Here is a 20,795-nt window from a genome sequence, read left to right as displayed (position 1 = left end):
ATGAAACTACCTATTTTCATTAAGCCTAATTATTTCTGTATTTCACTCAGTCTCACTTTTTATCTCCAAAGACATTTTACTATTCAGTTTTCTTCCTTCCCTTTTGCCTTTCTTCCTTCCTTCTTTTCTCCATCCCTTCCTTCCTGTTCTTTTTTTTTTTAAGTAAAGTATGCTAACAGCCATGTGATACCACAACTTGTGCCTGAATACATTTTCGAGAACAAACAAGTTTTCCATTTTTATCTTCTTGATCATGTAGTCCTTTCATTCAGCTTGAAAACTTGATTTTCTTTTGGGTCCCTGGAAGCATTAATTTTTTTACCTCTAAAACAGAGAGACCTTATATTTTTCACCACATTTGAGAAGTTGGGTAAATTGAAACGTGCTTCTGGTGGTTTAAATAACACAAAATGGATTCCTCATCTCTGGGGAAGGACTCCATAATAAAACCCTATCATTGAATCAGCAATTCAAACATCAAGAAAGTCAGTTTTCAGGAGCGTCAGATTAGGAACTTGATGTTTTTAAAAAAATGTCTTTGCAAAACAGGGGCCTAGTTAAAATTGGATGAAGGACACTGATTTAATCTCCAGGGGTGACTGAACCCAATGTCTGGGGTTCTTCCAAACATTTAAAGTCATTTCCAAATGTTTTTGATGCAGCACAACCCAAAAAGGATTTTGGCAAGTGTGTTTTCCCTTCATTTTAAAACCCATGCGTATTTCAAGGGAAATGCAATCCATATGTCTTTGATTCATTTACACTTAAATCATCTAAATGCCATTGTGCAAGAGCTATTTGATGTACAAGAAGCCTGTGCGCCTGTTTTATAAGCCTTTTTAAGCCTTATTTCTTTGAATCAGAAAGCCATGTTTTGCCGGCCCTAAGCAGAACTTGAACTGAGAAAGGCTCAAGTTCACGTCTAAGCTGAAAACCCGCAAAGTTTTGCGTGGCTTCTGTACGTCGCAATATGTTTCCCTTTGCCGAAAGCTCACAAACACCCAGCATTTCTCTTCTCTGTCTCACATGTAGTGAGAACAGGGTAAATCAATTTTTGAATCACATTTTACTTGTAAAATTCACATTTTGAACCTCAGTTATCTCCCAGACACTGCCAGAAGTTAAAATAGCAACACTTGAAAATTAGGCTTTTGCTCTAAAAGGGCAAAACAGTCTATAAAGTACATAAATTACTGCTTCTGTACATTTATTTGTTTGACAGGTTTAAGATATAAGTGTGGCTTACATATGGATTTTCAGGATGCCAGATTGGATACTCCACGAGCTACAGTCACAAATGTAACCTCTTTTTTTAAGACTTATGTTTGGGAGAATAGAATTGGAACAATCTTGCTGTTCGGCACAAATCTAATTGCTGTGTCAAAACAGCAATGGAATATGATGAACATTTGCATTTTTCTCATTTACTGGCCTTTTCAATGGCTTTAATCATACTTGCTTTCGTGGTCAAGAAGAAAGTACGTTGAACTATTTGCTCTCATGCTCCCCGACACTTTATAAAAATTTCTGCTGAGTTACAAACTAATACTTTTGGGGGTAAAAATGTGACCTTTGATCAGGTGTTTGGAGATACTCAAATGGTTAACACTGATTGCTATGGACATAGAAACATGTCTTGAGAATGGATAAATCTTTCTCAAGCAAAAGTACTAATTATCTTCAAATGTGTAATTCCTTTGTTTTTAGACACAACTTACAGGTTGCATTTTAGTGAAAAGGAAGAAATAATGATGGTGTGATTGTCTGAAGAGAAGCAATATTTTAAATTTGCATTCGAAGCTTAGGGAGTGGAGATAGAGTTAATAAGAAAGAAATCCAGGTGATCCTAATTATTCCTTATGCATTCTCTCTAGTTCACATATACGATAGACTATCACATTTGTATAATCAAAAGGATTATGAAATTAAAATTTGGAAAAAAAGAATTTGGGCACTAAACCTAGAAAACAGTTAATTATGCTGAGATAATTAGATAACAGAAAGTGTTGGATTTAGTTCTTTTTCATAGTTAGTTTTTATTAACCACCAAGTCTTCATGATTCTCTGAAGCCAGAAATTGCTACTATTCTATTCTTAGAAGAATGGTGCACAACTGAAAAAGAATTAAACTTTCAAAAAGTGTGACAGAAGCCTTTATACTGACCTAGCCACATATTTTCTTCAAAATATAATTTTCCTATTAAAAACTTTTGTATAATGAAGTTTTAAAATCTAAATTAAATTCAAGAAATATATTAGTCTAAAAGTTCAGCAGACAATCATAACACACCATATTTTCAAGTATCAATTTAAAACATACAACAAAGAACTTTAGTTTTTATGATTTTGCTGCCAAAATCACCAAATTGAACCAGAGAGTATTGAGTAGGATTGTACAGTAGTGTAATAACTCTGATTTTATTCAAAACAACTAGTATTATATTGTAGAATCCTGTAGTGCAGGGGATCCTGCCGACTTCGCCATGTGTCATGCAGGGTGTCATGCAGGGTCTCTGGTCCTGCTCCCCACACAAGGACGCAGGACATGGTGAGGCCAAAAAGGAACACCCACGGAGCCATAGGTAGGGGAGTCATGTCTCTATACTCTCGCTGGCGGCTGGGTTGGAGAAACAGGAAACAGGAGCCACACAATTCCCAACCCTCACTGCGCAGCTTGCAGGCTCAACCACCATCTTCTTGCTAGCCCCCATTATCTGCTAGCCTAGCCACGGCAGTTATATTAGTGGCCAATGGCTCACTGGTTACAGCTGACGGCCAACTAGCCACAGCTGATGGCCATTTCATCACAGTCAACGGCCATTTACTACCTGAGCCAGCACCTTTCTATGTGAGGCCGAGAGCCTGGAAACTGCTTTTTGGGGGTCTGTCCCCTCAAATCCCATGCCAAGACTTAGGAGATTTAACTTGAGTTCAGGTGGACATTTAAAAACTTAAAGAAATGAAGCTCATCCCCTCACCTGCTCTAGCTAAATTCACCTCTATCTATAAACACAAAAGCTTTGTCAGCCTTCATCTGTGACCTCAGAACGACTTGCTGACTATCTTAAGAACCCACATGAAGCCAAGCATTATTTATGTCACCTATTGGGTCAGATTGGCCAGCTCTCTGTTAATGCAATACATGTTTCAAACCCAAAGAAAACATTGTGTCATGCAGGGTCTCAGCTCTCGCTCCCCACCTAAGAACGCAGGACATGGTGAGGTCAAAAAGGAATACCAATGGAGCCATAGATAGGGGAGTCATACCACTATAGTCTTGCTGGCGCCTGGGTTGGAGACACAGGAAGCAGGAGCCACACAATTCACAGCCTGCCGTCTGCTTCTCCGCCAACAAACCTCACTTGCTAACTATAATCCGCGCTTGCTAGCTTAGCCATGGTAGTTATATCAGTGGCTAATGGCTAACCGGTCACAGCTGATGGCCAACTAGTCACAGCTGATGGCTGTCTACTACCCGAGCCAGCACCTTTCCATTTGAGGCTGAGGGCCTGGAAACTGCTGTCTGGTACTCTGTCCCACACAGAGCCAGTAGAAATCGGAATAGAATTGGAACCCTTCTCATTATAAGAGGACTCTAACAAGGTGGCAAATCTCATGAGAGTCAATTTCAGCTCTGAGAAATCTTGTTCTTCCTATTTTAAATGGATTGGCAGATATCTTTATAATGCTCCCTTGACACACATATTTACTCACCACAAACAGACATTCACACATGTACATAAATGCAACACACACATGCATACATATATACACACACGCAAACACCTACAGTTCAACTCATATTCCATATTCCTCCATAAGCATGATTTTATATCCACATGAAATTTGGAGTCCCAAATATACCCAACTGTACATGATGAAAGCTTGGCGGAAAATCCTTTCAAAGAGAATCACAAGAATTTATGAAACATTTTGTACATAAGCTTGACTTGATCCCTATTTTACCTAAATTCATTTGCTCACTCAGCACTGAAGCAGCCATACAATCAGTTATATGATGAGTAAGATACAATGGTATAAAATGAGGCAAATAATCCTGGGCAGTGTTTTGAGATTCAAACATTAATCATTATAAAATCTTCAAGTTAAACCTTAATGATCATCTTTCTTTTAGTTGTTTGGTTGTGAAAAAAAAATTTTTAATGTAACTTACTAATGTTTACCTTTCTCACAAATAATTTCGATCTTCATAATTGGCATTCAGTACTTTGGTAGACAAAATACAGGTCCCCAAACAGGTTCATATCCTAATCCCTGGAACCTATGAATCCTCGTATGTTAACTTAAGTGGCAAAAAAGAATTTTGCAGATATTATTAAGAATCTGGAATGGGGAGATTATTCTGAATTATGCAGGTGAGTCCAGTGTAAATAGAAGGGTTCTTATAGGAGGGAGTCAAGAGAGTCAAAGTCATAGAGAGGAGATGTGAGAATGGAAGCAGGGATTGAAGTGACGCACTTTGAAGGGGCCATGAACCAAAGATGCAGAAGGCAGAGAAGGCAAAAAGGTACATTTGCCCCTAGAGCTTCCAGACAGAACAAAGCTCTGCTAACACCGTGATGTTACCCTGTAATATCCATTTTAGATTTCTGACCTCTAGAATTATAAGGGAATAAATCAGTTCTTTAAGTCACTAAGATTGTAATAATTTGTTACAGCAGTAATGGAAAACTAGTATAAATACTAACTTCTTTCTATTTTGAATGCACTTTTACAATCAATGTATTAGCACTTGGTACCTATGCATTAATTTAAAACTTCCCTATGTACCTTGCTTTAAACAAATAAAGTACACAAGCTTCATTTTGCAAGAGTATTTCACAGGATTCCCAAAACTCTACAGTTTCTCCCAATGCATATAAAAATCTACATAAGTTAGTTGTTCATAAAATATGATATATTGCAATGTATACATTTTTCATGATAGTTTTTAGGAACATATCAATTTGTTTGAAGGATATATTGTGAATTACAATCCTTTCCCCCATAATCATCTTTCATTTCTCTAAAGAGTAGAGTTCAGACACCCCTATTTATCAGGTAGCGTTCTATTTTCCTTGGTTAAATTGATTTAGTGTTCATATCTATAACACCTAGTACCAAGAAGAAGCCCATGTAGACTTCTACTCATCTTTTACCCTTAAAGATCTAGTATCAGAATACCTGGGTCCTGAAGTTTGGAAGCTTAGCGTGAGTCAATTACATCCATGCCACGAATCCCTGTAATTGACTACCATCACTCAGGTTTTTTGCCATGTCCACTCTGTTGTGGAAAGTTCAAGTATTTATAGCTTGATCAAGAAAGAGGCAGGATCACGAGAGGCAGTAATACACAAACTTTAACGGGTGGTGTTTGGACATAGTTGTATGAGAGGAAAATCTTCCATCAAAAGACCTTCCAGAAATAGGGCAAGAGACCTCCCAGAAGAGAAGAGGAAACCAGAGAGGGGTTTGCATGTCAAGATGATGTCAAACAGCCGTGAAGTAAGGAATCTGTGCATCACAGAGCTCCAAAGGGCAGAAACCGTTTTGGGTCCTTTATAGCATCAGGGTTTGTATTATCTATGGTTGGCAGACATTGGGTGTAACTTCACAGGATATGTAAAGTAGGCAGGTTCTAAATGGCTAAAAATATGATTATATGAGCGACATTTAAAGAAATCAGATGTGTAAGAATTTGAATTTGGTGCTAGCAGGCTTTGGGCTAATGCACCAGATACAGAACAGTGTTCAATAGATTTTGGTAAATTTTATAAAGCAATAAACAACATGGGAACAACAGGGGCAATCTTTGGTCATTTATATGACATCTGCTTTGTTCTTTCTTCTACCTGCCCAGTTCTTCTTCTTTTGTGAACTAATTTCAGAACATAAATACAACATCAACTTCCTTATAGAACACAAAATATTTCTTCTACCTCCTTGCTCCAATTCAAATTGGCTTTTCCCCAAAGGCAGCACTTTTCTTGCAGTACTCTCGTATAGTGGTCTTTCATTCTCTTACCTCTTACCTCAGTATCATGCAACCTCATTTTGACTCTTCTGTTCAAGAAAGTTCATGTTTCTCCTGAGAAAACTTTTTATGCTTACACTCTAGTTCAAGAAAACAAGAACAAGAATCCTCTTACACCAAAGATCAGTTTATTTGTTCTCAAGACATACCCTCCTGGTATATGTCATCTGTTGGCCTCCAGATTATAGCCCCCATATCCACTGAGGTTGTCACCTGGATCACAGCTTCTGTCTGCCTGAAAGGTTGTTACTATCCTGAATAATTTCAACATCCACATGGAAGAATTCTCTTTCACATGCATCAATAATACTTTCAATCCCAGAAGGCTGACCTCCACTCTTCTCCCCTAGCTCTTTTTCTTATCTCCTGCTGGACCTTCTCAAGAACTGAAACTTCTCCCCACTTTAGAAATCAGAAATTCTGCTCTTCTGCTCTTTGATCACACCTTGCCTTTCTGCTTTCCTTCTGGCACCACTTTCTCTACACCTGTTCTTTCCCACTGTAGAATACTTACATCACCTCCTGATTCCATGTTATTCCTTAATTGCCTCATTTCCTTCCCTACATAGATTCACAAACACCCTCAACTTCTTTGCAACTATATGCTTTCGCCATATCTCTTAACCCTGGATCAGTCATACAAAGTATCCACCCTCATACTCTGAGGCTGAGTTGGGTTGAAAAAAAGTAATACAATTCTGTAGACCAGGGCTACTAAATGTTCATAGCTTTCAACTTCAGCTTGCCGCTCTCCATTGCTCATAAAGGTTTTATGGGTCTTCTCTTAGCCCCTACTTTCATTTCTCTCAGTAGTAATTCAAAACATGTGCCTCTCCACTCAAAACCTCTAATGAACTCCACTTTTATTCTCCACAGTAAATGTCAATTCTTTCTTCAGAGAAAAAAATGGGTTTCTCAATTTAAATAACTGTACTTCAAAACTTGCTTTCCCCCTGTCTGTTTATCTCCATTTGTGGTCTTCAGTCATTCAGTCAGAAAAATAATCACATTTTCAATTTTTTCTTCTCCCTTACCCACTACAAGCAGGTCATCACCATATATTTTCTTTTTTCTCCCAAATGTCTTGTATTTTCACCTAAATGTCTATTTTCGTCTTTCGTGTTCCTTCTATGTTACTTCCAAAGTAACCTTGTGTTACTTTAAAATCGAATTATGTCTTTCTCAAGCTTTGGAAATACCCTCTAATAGTGTTATATTAAACTTAAGGGATCAAGGAAAGCTTTTCAGAGGATAAAAACATCTGAAGTGGAGAGTTTAAATGTGGGTGGACATTGGCCAGGTATATAGTCGGGGAAATAGTGATTTCCAGGTCGATTATTGAAAGCAGGTTGTGTATGTCTTTCCTGCTTCTGAAAAGTGAAATCCCCCTCAAGGCAGGGTCTGTGCCTAATCCAACATTGTATCTTAGCACCACATACAGAACAAGTGGCCAACAAATTTTGGTAAAGGAAGAAGGAACAAAGGAAGGACACTTTTCTCTTATGGATATTCTTTAAAATATTTCACTTACAATAGATCTCTAGGCTATCTATGTCATTGTTACCAAAGGACAATGGTCAAACATACCATTTATCAAAAAAGAAGAGTGAAAAGTGTTATAATAGCAGTACCAACAATTTCAGAGTGAGAATGGGGCAGATTCATCATTAATTTACTCTATATTTGTACCATAGTAGCTAGAACCTGCTAACTATATGCATAATATATAGAGATATACATATATCATATATGAAAAAATGTATATCCAACCTTACACAAAATATGAGGAATAAACTATCTTCCCCATAAATAATTAATAAAAGAAGCCACTCTCCCCACCAAATAAAAACAAAAAACGGCACCACCAAGTGATTAGAATACACTCTGATTGGATTTATGTATTAATTGAAAAAACACCATGTGTTCAGAGGTTAATAAAAATGTATCCTGACCTCTAGGATCTAAATGCACAACAGAGAACAATAATTATCTCAAAATTAAGAGATATGGGAAATTAGAGCAGAGGGAAAAATATATGTTCCTGGAAATATTAGAAAACAATTCATTGAAGAGTGGTAGCTGTGCTGGGAATTAAGGATAAACAGGATCTGAACAAGGGAAGTAGAGAACGAAAAATATTTTCAGTTTCATTAGCAATGGTCCACAGGGGGAAAACGATGGAAATGGCTATTAAGAACTGTGGTAGTCATTATTGCTGTTAGCCAGTATCTGGTTTTCTTCACCTTGTATCACATGGTAGGTTTGCATTTCCTAGCTTTGCCTATAGTTAGAGTCAAATGACTAATTCTGGCCAGTGGGTTGTGAGCTAAAGTGACATTTGTCACCTCTGAGTCATAACATTTAATTGCCAGTATAAGATACTCTAGAACTCCTTCCACTGTTTTCAATGACATATAGAATAGCAACATTTAAGATGGTGGCTACTCCCTTAGGCTGGGTCTTTGAGTGACATAGGCAGAGAACATCCTGCTGACCTGAAATGACTACATAACATGTGCGAAAAATAAATCTTTGGAATTTTAAGACACTGAGATTTGGAGAATTTTATTCCCACACTTTAACATAGACTATGAAGACAAGTACAGAAACGATCATCAGAAATGATCGGCATATGTGGAATATTAAATGGAAAAGTGATAAATATGTTTAGAGGGGTAAACAAGTCAATTTGTGAAGAGGCATGAATTCCAGTTTAGAGAGATTTGACTTTATTTTATAGGCAATGTAGAACTGTTAAAAGCTTCCAAACACGGAAATATTCTGAACAGAATTGTGCTTTAGAAAAATTAATCAAGCAAGATAGAGGATGCCTAGGAAGCGGAAAGACACTCAGAAGCAGGGAAACAAGTTATGCTATTGTGAAAAGCCTAGAAGTCATGGGGTTTAAACTAGGGTAGTGGCAGTGGGAACCAATTTGGCAGAATGAATAGAACAGTAATTTGCAGGTCCTGGCAACTGATGAGGCCCAAGAGACTTATAAATCATTCCAAGATTTTGAGCCTTAATGATTGCTAAGATGGTGCCACTGCCACTGAAATAGTAAACAGAAAAGAGGAACAAATTTGAGAGGAAAAAGTACAAATTTAGGTCAAGCATGACATCCAGCTGGCAATGTCCAGCAGACAATTCGAAACAAACCAAATGTATATTTGAAAGTCATTTGGGAAGTGAAGCCATGATATGAATGAGATTGTCAAGGGAGAGAGAAAAAACAAAACAAAACAAAACAAAACAAAAAAACCGCGGGGATAGACCTTTGTGGAACACCTATATTTAGACAATAAAAAGGGGGAGAAACAAAGATATCTAGAAAGGTATATTTTCACAAAGTCAGGATGAGGAAATTTCAAGTAAAATGGGGTGATTAACAGCCCTAAATGTAAGAATGGATTAAAAATAATGACTTTTTAAAAAACCTATTAGATTTGACTAGGTTTAAGGGACCAGTTCAGGTGATAATTACAGGATGAAGTCAATATTCAAAAAACTGAGAAGTGAGTAGTGTAAACAAATTGAGGTTGTGGTTTCTTCACACAGCATAAAAATACTTAGCAGTTAAAATGAATAAACTAAATTATTACAAAGAAAGCATGATATATTTCAAAAATATTTAATTAAAAAGCAAATTGAAAATTACATATTATTCATGATTACGTCTATTAAACATAAAGATAATGAAGTAATACATTGTTTATAAATATATATATATATATATGTTATTTATAAAACAAATATAAATCCATGAAGTTAAGGATAGTAATTATATCTGGAGAAGGATGGAGAAGGGATGGGGAGATTGAGCAGTATTTACATACTGTCTCAAAAAACAATAACAGAAGCAAATAAAAAAGAGATGGGAAAGGAAAATGTAGCTTGTTCTCTAAATTATTAATGGTAAATGGTGAAAGAAAAGAAATACATAGTATCTTGAGAGAAAGAAAACATAATGGAAATGTATATACATTTGTCTTTTCAAGATGCCAGGAAACTAGAGAATATTTGTGAGATAAAGAAATGTATCTCTGTCAGTAAAAGACAGACATGAAATATGAGAAGAAAGCAAGATATCAAAATCCAGAAAGGGACTGAAAAAAAAGATCATATGTGTAAGATTAAGCTTAGAGAGGAGGAGAGCAATGCTTTCCATTATAACCTCATTTGCCCTAATTTTTCTATACATATGTATTTTATGCTCCAGCCAATATGGGCTTCTCACTACTCCCTTAAGTCTATTTTTCCCATCTCTTGGCATTTTCATGTCCATCTTTTAATATTCTATTCTAAGTTCAACTAAGTCAGCTATGCCATTAATCCTAATTATCTTGTAATATTCTGCACTTTTATAACACTTTATATTTTTCTTCTGGCTCTTGCCATATTGGTTATTATTGTTCATTTTTTTCTAACACTGTACATGTCTTCCTGCGTTGAATTTGTCAGAGCTTTTATGTATAGGCATCAAAAAGCACTTTACCTAACTTGAGTGGAAAATAAGCTTATTGAAGGATGTCAGATGGCTTACAAGATCAACATGAAATTTGAGAACCCATCTCAAAAAGGGGCCCAGAACCTGGGAAGGTAGCCAACTGCAATCATGGCCAAGGTTGAAAGATGGACGTATAAGTCCACAAGAGGCATTACTGCCCCTGGATTCTCAACCACGCCTTGATTTTTACATCACTTTCTCAATATGTCAGGTCTGGGACCAGAACCTTGACCACACACTTGAGCTCCAACAGCCTAGGCATGGGAGGGAAGAAGACTTCTTCAGCTTTAGTAATCAGAGGCAAAACATAGATTCTTGCCAGGATGCATGTAGTGAGAGATTTTCCCCAACTAAAAGGAATGTTCAGAATTTAGGCAGCAAGAAACACAACAAATAAATCTTAATTCCGACATTAGAATTTTTTCTTTTTCAATTTGCGATTTCCTAACATATTGTGTTTGATATAAATTTACAGAATGATAAAATCACTAATGAAGTAGGCATATTTAATTTACATCAAATTCCAAAGGAAAAAAATTCCTACTAATAAACATTTTACGATATTTTGTCAATGATTTCTGATTTGGGAGCTATATAAATCTATTCTGTGACTTTAAGGAAGTTATGACCTCCTTAGCTTTAGTTTCTTATCTGTAGAAGGGGAGATAATGATTCCAACCTCTGAGAATTTTTGCAAAGACCAGAAATAATATAAGTTACTCACTTAATATGGTGTCTAGCACATAGAAAGCACTCAGTAAAGGATAGCTATACTTTTACTTTCCCCATTAGGGATGAAGAAGAAAATAATAATGACATTGTTCTTCTTACATGCTTGGCCACACACCAGATAGGAAGTCCAATACTGTGGTCAAGTGCAAGGTAAAGGGAGTCAGACTTCCTGAATTCAAATCATAGCTATGACACATACAAAAAAAATTAACTGGCTGAACTTGGGCACTTTAGTTAACCTCATCATACCTCCGTTTATTCATCTATAAAGTGGAAATGCTGAAACTGATAGTGATGGTAACTATGGTGATAAAGGTGATGATGATGATGGTGCACATGATGATGATAAAGAAATCTCCCTCAGCATTGTTGTGAAAATTTTAGTTAATAAACATAAAGTGCTCTTAAGAGTGTTGACACATATTAAGGAATTTATGTGTATTTTAGACTGTATGAATATGCTAGCTATTGTCGTTAGTATCAATTGTTTTATTTAATTATATTTTCCCCTCCTTGGTAGGCTCAGTCCTTCTCAAGACACACCATAGATTTGACACTTGACTGCCTGCAGGACAGTTAAAGATAGATTCTGTGATCATGCAATAGTTCAAATTATACTTGCCCAGATAAGGAATTACTCCAAAACCTGTCCACATTAGTACAGCAATCAAACCGCAAAGAATATTTATATTCCCTCATGCATTAAACAATGAGTTTAAACTATAAGTACTTACAATATGTGCCAGATACTGTCTCCTTTGGGATACAGCAATGAATATAACTGAAATTTCTTTGCACCCATGGAACTTCCTTGTATACTTGTTAAATCAACAATCATATGCTAAATTTTGGTTTAAATAAATATTGACGTTGAGCATCTTTTCATACGTCTATTGGCCATCTGTATGTTCTCTTTTATTAAGGTCACAAACAGCCTCTATATTGCCAAACCAGTAATCAATGAATAATCTTTATCTTTCACTACTTCTTTGTAGAAGTCAGCACAGGTGATCACATCTCCTTTCATGAAATACTTTTTTCACTTGATTTTCTTGATATGACTACACTACTGATGGTTTACTCTTTCTGGCTTGTACTCGGTCTCTAAACATCAGCATATCCCAAGGCTTCAAACCACTCCTTTTCTCTATTTACAATCACACCTTAGCGTTTCTCAAACAAATCCGTGACTCTCAAATTTATATCTTCAATCTCAACATCCTTCCTGAAATTGACATGTTTTTCATCAACTGCTTACGCAATATTGCCACTGGTTATCTCTTAGTTTCCTCAATGTAACATAACTAAATCTGAACTCCTATTCCATCTTCTCAATTTGTTCTTACCATTATTTCTTAGCTCTGTAAATTGCACCATGATTTGTCCAATTGCGTAAAACTAAAACCTACATGTAATCCTTGAAAATTTGCTTTTTTGCTTTTCCTTGTCCTGTGCTCCCTTCAAATTATAACCTGCTTATAACTTAATTTCCTCTTACCACCTCTACTGCTACCACTCTATTCCCAGTCACCTTTATCTCCCTTCTAAATTACAATGGACTCATAATTTACCTCCTAGCTTCCAGTCTTTAACCCACAGAGTAGTCAAGGGGAACTTCTAAAATCTCAATCATAACATGTTTTTTTACTAACCTATCCAAACTCTACGCATGGTTTTCCAACATACTCAGAATTAAATTTCCAATCCTTGCCTTCATCATCCAGCTATTGTCTATTTTTTCCAATCTCATTTCCTACTATGTCCCTTTCTTTCTTACACACTACAATTTACCCACAGCGTACTTCTCATGTTTCCTTGCATACATCAAGTCTTATGGCTACCCCAGTACCTTAATGCTTGCTGTTCTCTTTGTGTAGAACAAACCCTTGATATTCCAGTAACTTTCTCCTTCATTTTATTCATGTCTGTGTTCAAAGATCATGAACTTAGAAAGGCTTCCCTGACCAACATGTCTTTGATATCTCCCCATTCATTTCTAATTCCTTTACAGTAATCTACTTTTCTTAATTTACAACTACTAGAAATTACATAAATATTTTGTTAATTTGGCCTTTATTCCTGTCTTTGTCACTGCTTTATAAGCTCTACCGAGGCAAGAGCTCAGTGCCTGAAATGTTTCCAGCACTTGATAAGTTTTCAAAAAATAATGTTAAATTAGTGAGTAAATTAATGGTTTCAGTTATATAATAAAAAAAGGTTTTTTTTTATCTAGACATTTCAGACTCAAGATTTTATTCCCCCTTTGAAGTTAATTTTATCTTAATAATATCTTCATTTTTTTCATTGTATATGGCAGATGTGGACATAGTTAAAAGTATTTGCATATAACTCCAATGATTTCTGCTTTAGAAACTTAAAGGTATAAACAAACACTAAAGATCAAAGGGTAGTTAGCACATAATTGAAGCATCTAAGATGTTTTCACTTTAACACAGTCCTTGCGAAGCATAAAGTTGGCCTGGCTATTCGAGCTTGTGGAATACAATTTAGAATTGCTGCTAAGGGTTAAATATAATTTCATTGAATTTAGCAAGAGAGAGAAATTTGAATAGTCTGATGTCACACTGTCAACAGACTCTCAAGAATACTTATTGTATACTAAGAACTTGTGTTGGGCATTCTGTGTTATATGTGGAATACAGAAGGGATGAAATAAAGTTCCTTGCAAGCAGAGTTTATAATTCAGTTGCTGCTATAAAAATACATGAACATGGACAATCCTTAGAAACATGTCCAAACCACATACAAATGAGAACACACTTATATAAAGAACTAGCAAAGTATGTTAGGAGAGGGGAGGGATATCACTAACAAATTATTTTAAAAGAGGAGCCAATTTAATAATAAAGATGAATTCCTTTATTTTTTCAGTTGTTCAAATGAATGCAGCAGGAAGTAAAGTGATGGCAGCAGAGATAGGTGTGAGAGAATGATAAAATCAGGTGGAAACAAACAATCTGATCATTTTACTTAAGGAGAATTTAGAAATTGTGCTGGTTAGATGACAAATAGGAATCTTGGCAAGACCTTGATACAGGAAATAGAGTTCAAATTTAAGCCAATTTTCACTCAATTTTCAAAATCAGCAAGAAGATTCCAAAGTCAGATGTAGTAGTAAGTAAATAACATTTAAAATATCTATGGAGGCCATCTATGGTTCAAGGATTCCCAGTGGATAGACGTCTAATTTCCATAATGACACAACTAAATGACTCAGCCCCTCCCATTGATGGCAACTAGAAACTCTGGACAAAATTATTATTATTATTCTTTTATTTGAAAAGAAAAATTTTCTTAAAGGCCTAGAAATCTAACTCAGTAGTGGAAAATTTAAGGCCAGATCCCAGCAGAGGAGGACAGAGGCCTGGAGATGAGCCCAGCATTCAGGGTTGCTTTACCCTGAACATAGCTGCCATTCCTGGATAGAGCCACTGAAAGACTGAGGGACACTTTCATTCTCTCACATAAACTAACGTACTAATGTATAAAGTATATTAGTCTTAAAACACAGTGATTTAAACATATGCAAAACACGTATGTAACCCCCAGTGAGATTAAGACACAGTATTTCCTGACCACATAAGTTTTCTCTCATACTTCTTCTTTCTCGTGTAACCAACATTGTGTCTTCTATCATAATCAATTAGTTTTACTTGTTCTTGAACTTCATACAAATGGAATCTTTTTAACAGAGGTAGTAATCAAATTATTTATTAAAAGTGACCCTCATTCGGGTGGAACATCTAAGCATCTAAATCAAGATGAACAGTGTCCTCAATAAAAAAGGAAATTGGGACATAGAGACAGAAACACACAGGGGGAAGATGATATGAAGACACATAGGAACAAGATGGCCACACTGTTGGAGTGATGCATTTTCAAACGAAGAAAATAAAAAATTTGCTGGCAAATGCTCAAAGTGAAATGAGGCACAGAAGGAGTCTCCACAACAGTCATCACAGAGAGCATACCCTAGATGAAACCTTGATTTCAGACTTGTAACCTCTAAAAATATGAGATCATAATGTCTGTTGTTTTAAACCATCCAGTTTGTGGTACTTTGTTATGACAGCCCTAGGAAACAAATATAATACGTAACAATGATTTGAAGGTTTGGGAACACATCCAAAGCAGGAAAACACTTAGAGGTCCCAATTCTTAAAAAGAAGAGAGGCGTATCAGGTGAGTTTCACATTTATCTGGCACTTCTGCTGAAAGCATTTTTTCAGGATGAAGACATAGTATACCTGATACTAAAACTGAAGCAGGAAACAGGATTCTAGAAAACTGATGAAACACAGAAAAGCTGGAATTTTGGACTGGAAGAATAAATAAAATTAAGAGAAAATACAGAGAAAAGGGAACTGTACAGGAGAGAGCTCTAAAATATGCACACAAATACCCATCAAGCATTAGCTGACTCCAAAATGGCACATGAACTCTAGAAGTAAATGACATTTAGAAAGCTAAAGAACTGAGCGACAAAATTGCAAAAGCTGCCTAATGCTGGGGAGATAAAGTTTAGAATTTAAGTCTCATCAAATTAGAGGAATTTGGCAAACAAGTAAGATTTTCATTAAAATGCCAAAAAGTCCAACCTCTAATATTAGGGACTATACTAAATTATATCTGTCTTTACAAAGTCTAAAACCAACACTGATCAAGGTAATCCAGTGCTACGCTATCTGCCTCTCCTCTCCCCCACAAAATCGTATTTCTTGGTAGGAAACAGTTTCTAGATCTTCTAAAATTTGTCATTCAAAATGCTTAGCATCCTATCAAAATTTATGCAATATGCTAAAAATATGATTAATTTATTGGAAATGGTTGAAACAGGAGGGAGAAAATAGACCTACAGATACTTCACAAACTTAAATCAGTATAAAAAAGACTTTAGTATACCTCTCATAAATTTCTTAAAGAAAATATAGGGACAATAGCCCTATTGGAAGTAAATATGGAGAATTTCAATAGAGAATTAAGATTAAAAAATCCAATGACTTTCTAGAAATGAAAAATACAAGATCAGACAATTAAGTTTACGAACTCATCCTAGAAAAAGTACTACATAACTCATTGCTGAATATCACTATGGTCACCTTCGAAGTACTCCCTTTGGGAAGCTATACACTGATGCCAGAGCCTAGTCCACCCTTCAAAGCCATTTTGGAACTTTTTTTCTGGAATGGCCATCAGAGCTGTCATTGTATTACCCTTGATGTCCTGAGTGTCATCCAAATGTCTTCCTTTCAATATTTTCTTTATCTTCAGGTAAAGAAAGAAGTCATTGGGGGCCAGATCAGGTGAGTAGGGAGTGTATCCAATACAGTGATTTGTTTACTGGCTAAAAACTCCCTCACAGACAGTGCCGTGTGAGCTGGTGCATTGTCGTGATACAAGAGCCATGAATCGTTGGCAAAAAGTTCAGGTCGTCTAACTTTTTCACACAGCCTTTTCAGCACTTCCAAATAATAAACTTGGTTAACTGTTTGTCCAGTTGGTACAAATTCATAATGAATAACCCCTCTGATATCAAAAAGGGTTAGCAACATGGTTGCAACAAGTTCGTGAACTTAATTGGCAGCCTCATACATTATCTGACATTAATAACTTATATTTGATGGATATAACAGTAGGTTGCACAGAGCAAAGCCATAAAATCAGAACTTAAAGGTCAATAAAAAAATCCAAACTGAAACACATACAGAAAAAAAAAGAACAAAAATAATAAAACAATGGGACATGATCAAATATACTAACATACGAAAAGGTCTGACAATTAAGTTTGCAAACTTGTTTCAACTATGTTGCTAACCCTTTTTGATATCAAAGGGGTTATTCATTATTAATTTGTACCAACTGGACAAACAATTAACCAAGTTTATTATTTGGAAGTGCTGAAAATGCTGCATGAAAAAGTTCGACGAAAACGACCTGAACTTTTCACCAATTCATGGCTCTTACATCACGGCAATGCACCGGCTCACACAGCACTGTCTGTGAGGGAGTTTTTAGTCAGTAAACAAATAACTGTCTTGGAACACCCTTCCTACTCACCTGATCTGGCCTCCAACGACTTCTTTCTTTACCCAAAGATAAAGAAAATATTGAAAGGAAGACATTTAGATGACACTCAGGACATCAAGGGTAATACGATGACAGTTCTGATGGTCATTCCAGGAAAAAAGTTCCAAAATTGCTTTGAAAGGTGGACTAGGCTCTGGCATCTGTGCATAGTTTCCCAAGGGGAGTACTTTGAAGCGAGTGTCATGATATTCAGCAATGAGGTATGTAGCACTTTTTCTAGGATGAGGTCGTGAACTTAATTGTCAGAACTCGTATATGTAATTGGAGTCAAATGTGTAACAAGACATAATATGGAGCACAAGAGATATTTGAAGAGAAAATGTCCAGGAATTTCCCAAAATAGGCTAACGACTGATTTAATTTAAAAAGTTTGATGAACCTCAAACGTATTACTAAGGGTAAGAGTTCTCTGCTAGCCTTGGTGATTGATAATTTACAAACTCTATGTTTAGTGCTTACTCACAACCAGGCACTCAGGATACATTACTAAAGGATAGCGTGTCCATCCTCACAGAGCTTGCACTCTAACAGGAAATATGAACATTAAAGACTCTCATGTTCAGTTATTGATTAGTTGTATGGAGTGAAGAAGAATGAAGAATCAAAGATAACTTAAATTTGGGATAAGAGAGTGAATACTAATAGAGCAGTGCAGGCATAAGTTATACAAATACTAGGGAGAAAGGAATGGATTTTGAGGCACTTAAAATTACTTGAAAACAATCTAATCAGATAAATAGAAATGGACAGTTGAACAATGATTAAAGATTTGTGATAGAGCTAAACAATCATCTCTTCCTTCTACCATTAAAATGATACAAAATCTGACTTGATAACAGACATTTTTCTTGAAAATTTTGGGCAACTGACCCTCAAATCTGTACTCCTCTTGCCTAAATATGGAATTTCAATCTTGCAGGAATGCACAATGTTTTATACCCTGGAAGACTGAACACATCCTTGAATGATGAATATTAACAGAATCAAAATAAATACTTTTATTATATTTTATAAAGTACATTATAAAATATTACTAAAACAATATTTTTTGTTGGATAATAGCTATGAATATTTTATCTATCATATTACTGGCAAGCCAACTAATTGTCTACTGAGCTACTGAGCTATATATTTAGACTCAAGTTGTTTGGCCTCAGAAAAAAAAGGAAGAAAAGGAGGGAAGAATGAGTTACCTTTCATGCCAAGAATCCCTCTCCCCCTATCAAAGGCATGAAGTTTTACATATTTTCTTCAGTACCATCTCCAAGAAAGATTTCAATCACCTTTTAAAATAAACTTTATTTTTACATCTTTCCAGCAATAGGAAATCAGCATTGAAATTTCAGAAAATAAAGAATAGTTTAATAATAAAAAAAAATTATCCATAATTCAATATCCAAAGATGACTGCTGTTAGCCTTTTCTTCTATTTTTTCCTACCCTTTAACTAATGGATTAATCATACTAATTCATTAGACAGTGCTTGGCCTACTTTTTAATACATAAATTATTTTTAAAGCATTTTCCAATGCTGTCTCATTTTAATGAATTATATTGCATTATGTAGACATACCATAATTTATTTACCATTTTTCTAGTTTTGTTCCCAGTTTTTCACTGTTGCATTATTTGCAATAATTCAATAAAATGATCAACTTGGGATCCGTAAATTTAAGAGACTGTGTTTTCCTTTGTACTACCCTTGAGGATAAATTAAATAATAGAGTCATTTCTGCCTTGAGCTTTGTGTTTAAACAATCTATTTTTGAAAGCTTGTTTTTATTTCAAAAGCTTTTCTTATTTCTTCTTTAAACACACGCACACACACAAATGTTAGTACCTAGGCACTCTGTTTTGCAATTTTTTTTTATTTAATAATATATATCTGTTGGAATATTTCCATTTCAGCATTTCGGTACATAGAAGTTCCTCCTTCCTTTTTTTTTTTTTTAATAATGCACTGTATAGATATACCATAATGTATTTAGCTTGTGTCTTATTGATGGAAGTTGTTTTTTTCTTGTCTTTTGGTATAGTAATATAGGATAGATTTCCAGAAATGTGACTGCTCAGTAAAAATATAACTACATCTGTAATATGTATTTACATCTTGAATTTATATTAAAACACACAAACACACAAACCTGGTGAAATACACACACACAAAAAATAACGATGCAAGTGATTCACTTTTGTGGAGAAAAGGCATGGGCTAGGTGGGTAGGAAGTAGCATGGAATTAAAATTTTGCATATTTTATATTTTTATAATATGTATTTTATTATGATCCTTGTATGTCACTTTTTTGGAAAGTAAGTTTTAAATGCCTACCTGTCAAGATTACCCAATAGCCGCAACTCTTAATTCTAGTAAGATAGATGTCTATAGACTATTATAGAACCCAAACTGGTGCACATGTGCATTCCCTGTGCTCTAATTCACTGCATTTTTGACATTTAAACATGTAAAAAGGCATCACCAAATCAGAAAGGATGTGTAAAGGGCTAGACTAAACTAGAGAAGGGTATGGAACACTAATTCCAAGACTTAGCCACAAACAGCCAATTAGATATTCACAATTACCCAGTTGCCACAACATAATTTTAAAAAGAAATCACTACTGAGAACACTTTTTCCAATAGTGACTATCCCTGTGAGAGTATTCAACAATATAATGTGAGAAGTGGTTCCCCAAACCTCCAAGTATGGGATATAACCATTTTAAAACAACTCTTCATTTTATAGTTTAGGATACTCTAGGCAGTGTCAAGTATTTTCTCAGTGAAAAGAGTGGTCTTTCTAGAAAGAATGCCTTCCACACAGTCATCATTCTCCAACAATAACAGACTTGTGGGGGATGGGGATAAATTTAAAAAAAAGAAAAAGAAAAAGGATAGGGATGTCATTTTGTATGCCCTCAGATGAAGCTTCTCTCTCCATCTTCATATTACTCTTTGCCCAACTTAGACATGAAAGGAATTAGAGGAAACATGAGAAAACCATCATTTAACTGTGTAGTGTCACAACCTAATGACTTCTAAATTTGCTTCTTTTTTCGTTTGTTTTTTTCCCCCCATTTTGAGCCATATGGCCATATATTAGATCCAGCAGGAGTGGAAGAAAGCTTCACATTGACTTAAGAAAAGTATTTAAAGAAAAAAAAAAGTAACACTTTTTTTATAGCAATATAAAATATGTGAAAAATTGCTATTGGAATTGAAAATTATATTTTGCCCAAATATGTATCTTTAAAAAGCTAAGTGACATCTATCAAAGACAAGTGTCCCTGAATAAATGGCTCAGAAGGCTTGCAAAATTCTGAGAAACAAAACAAAACAAAACAAAAAACAAAACAAAAAAAGGTTTAATAAATTGTTCCAAAGCACTATCCCCAAAACAGCACTTGTGGAGAGACC

This window comes from Rhinolophus ferrumequinum, chromosome 7 (genome assembly GCF_004115265.2).
Source record: "Rhinolophus ferrumequinum isolate MPI-CBG mRhiFer1 chromosome 7, mRhiFer1_v1.p, whole genome shotgun sequence".
Lineage (NCBI taxonomy): Eukaryota > Metazoa > Chordata > Mammalia > Chiroptera > Rhinolophidae > Rhinolophus > Rhinolophus ferrumequinum.
The sequence above is the reverse complement of the archived record's forward strand: the minus strand, read 5'-3'. Positions refer to the sequence as shown.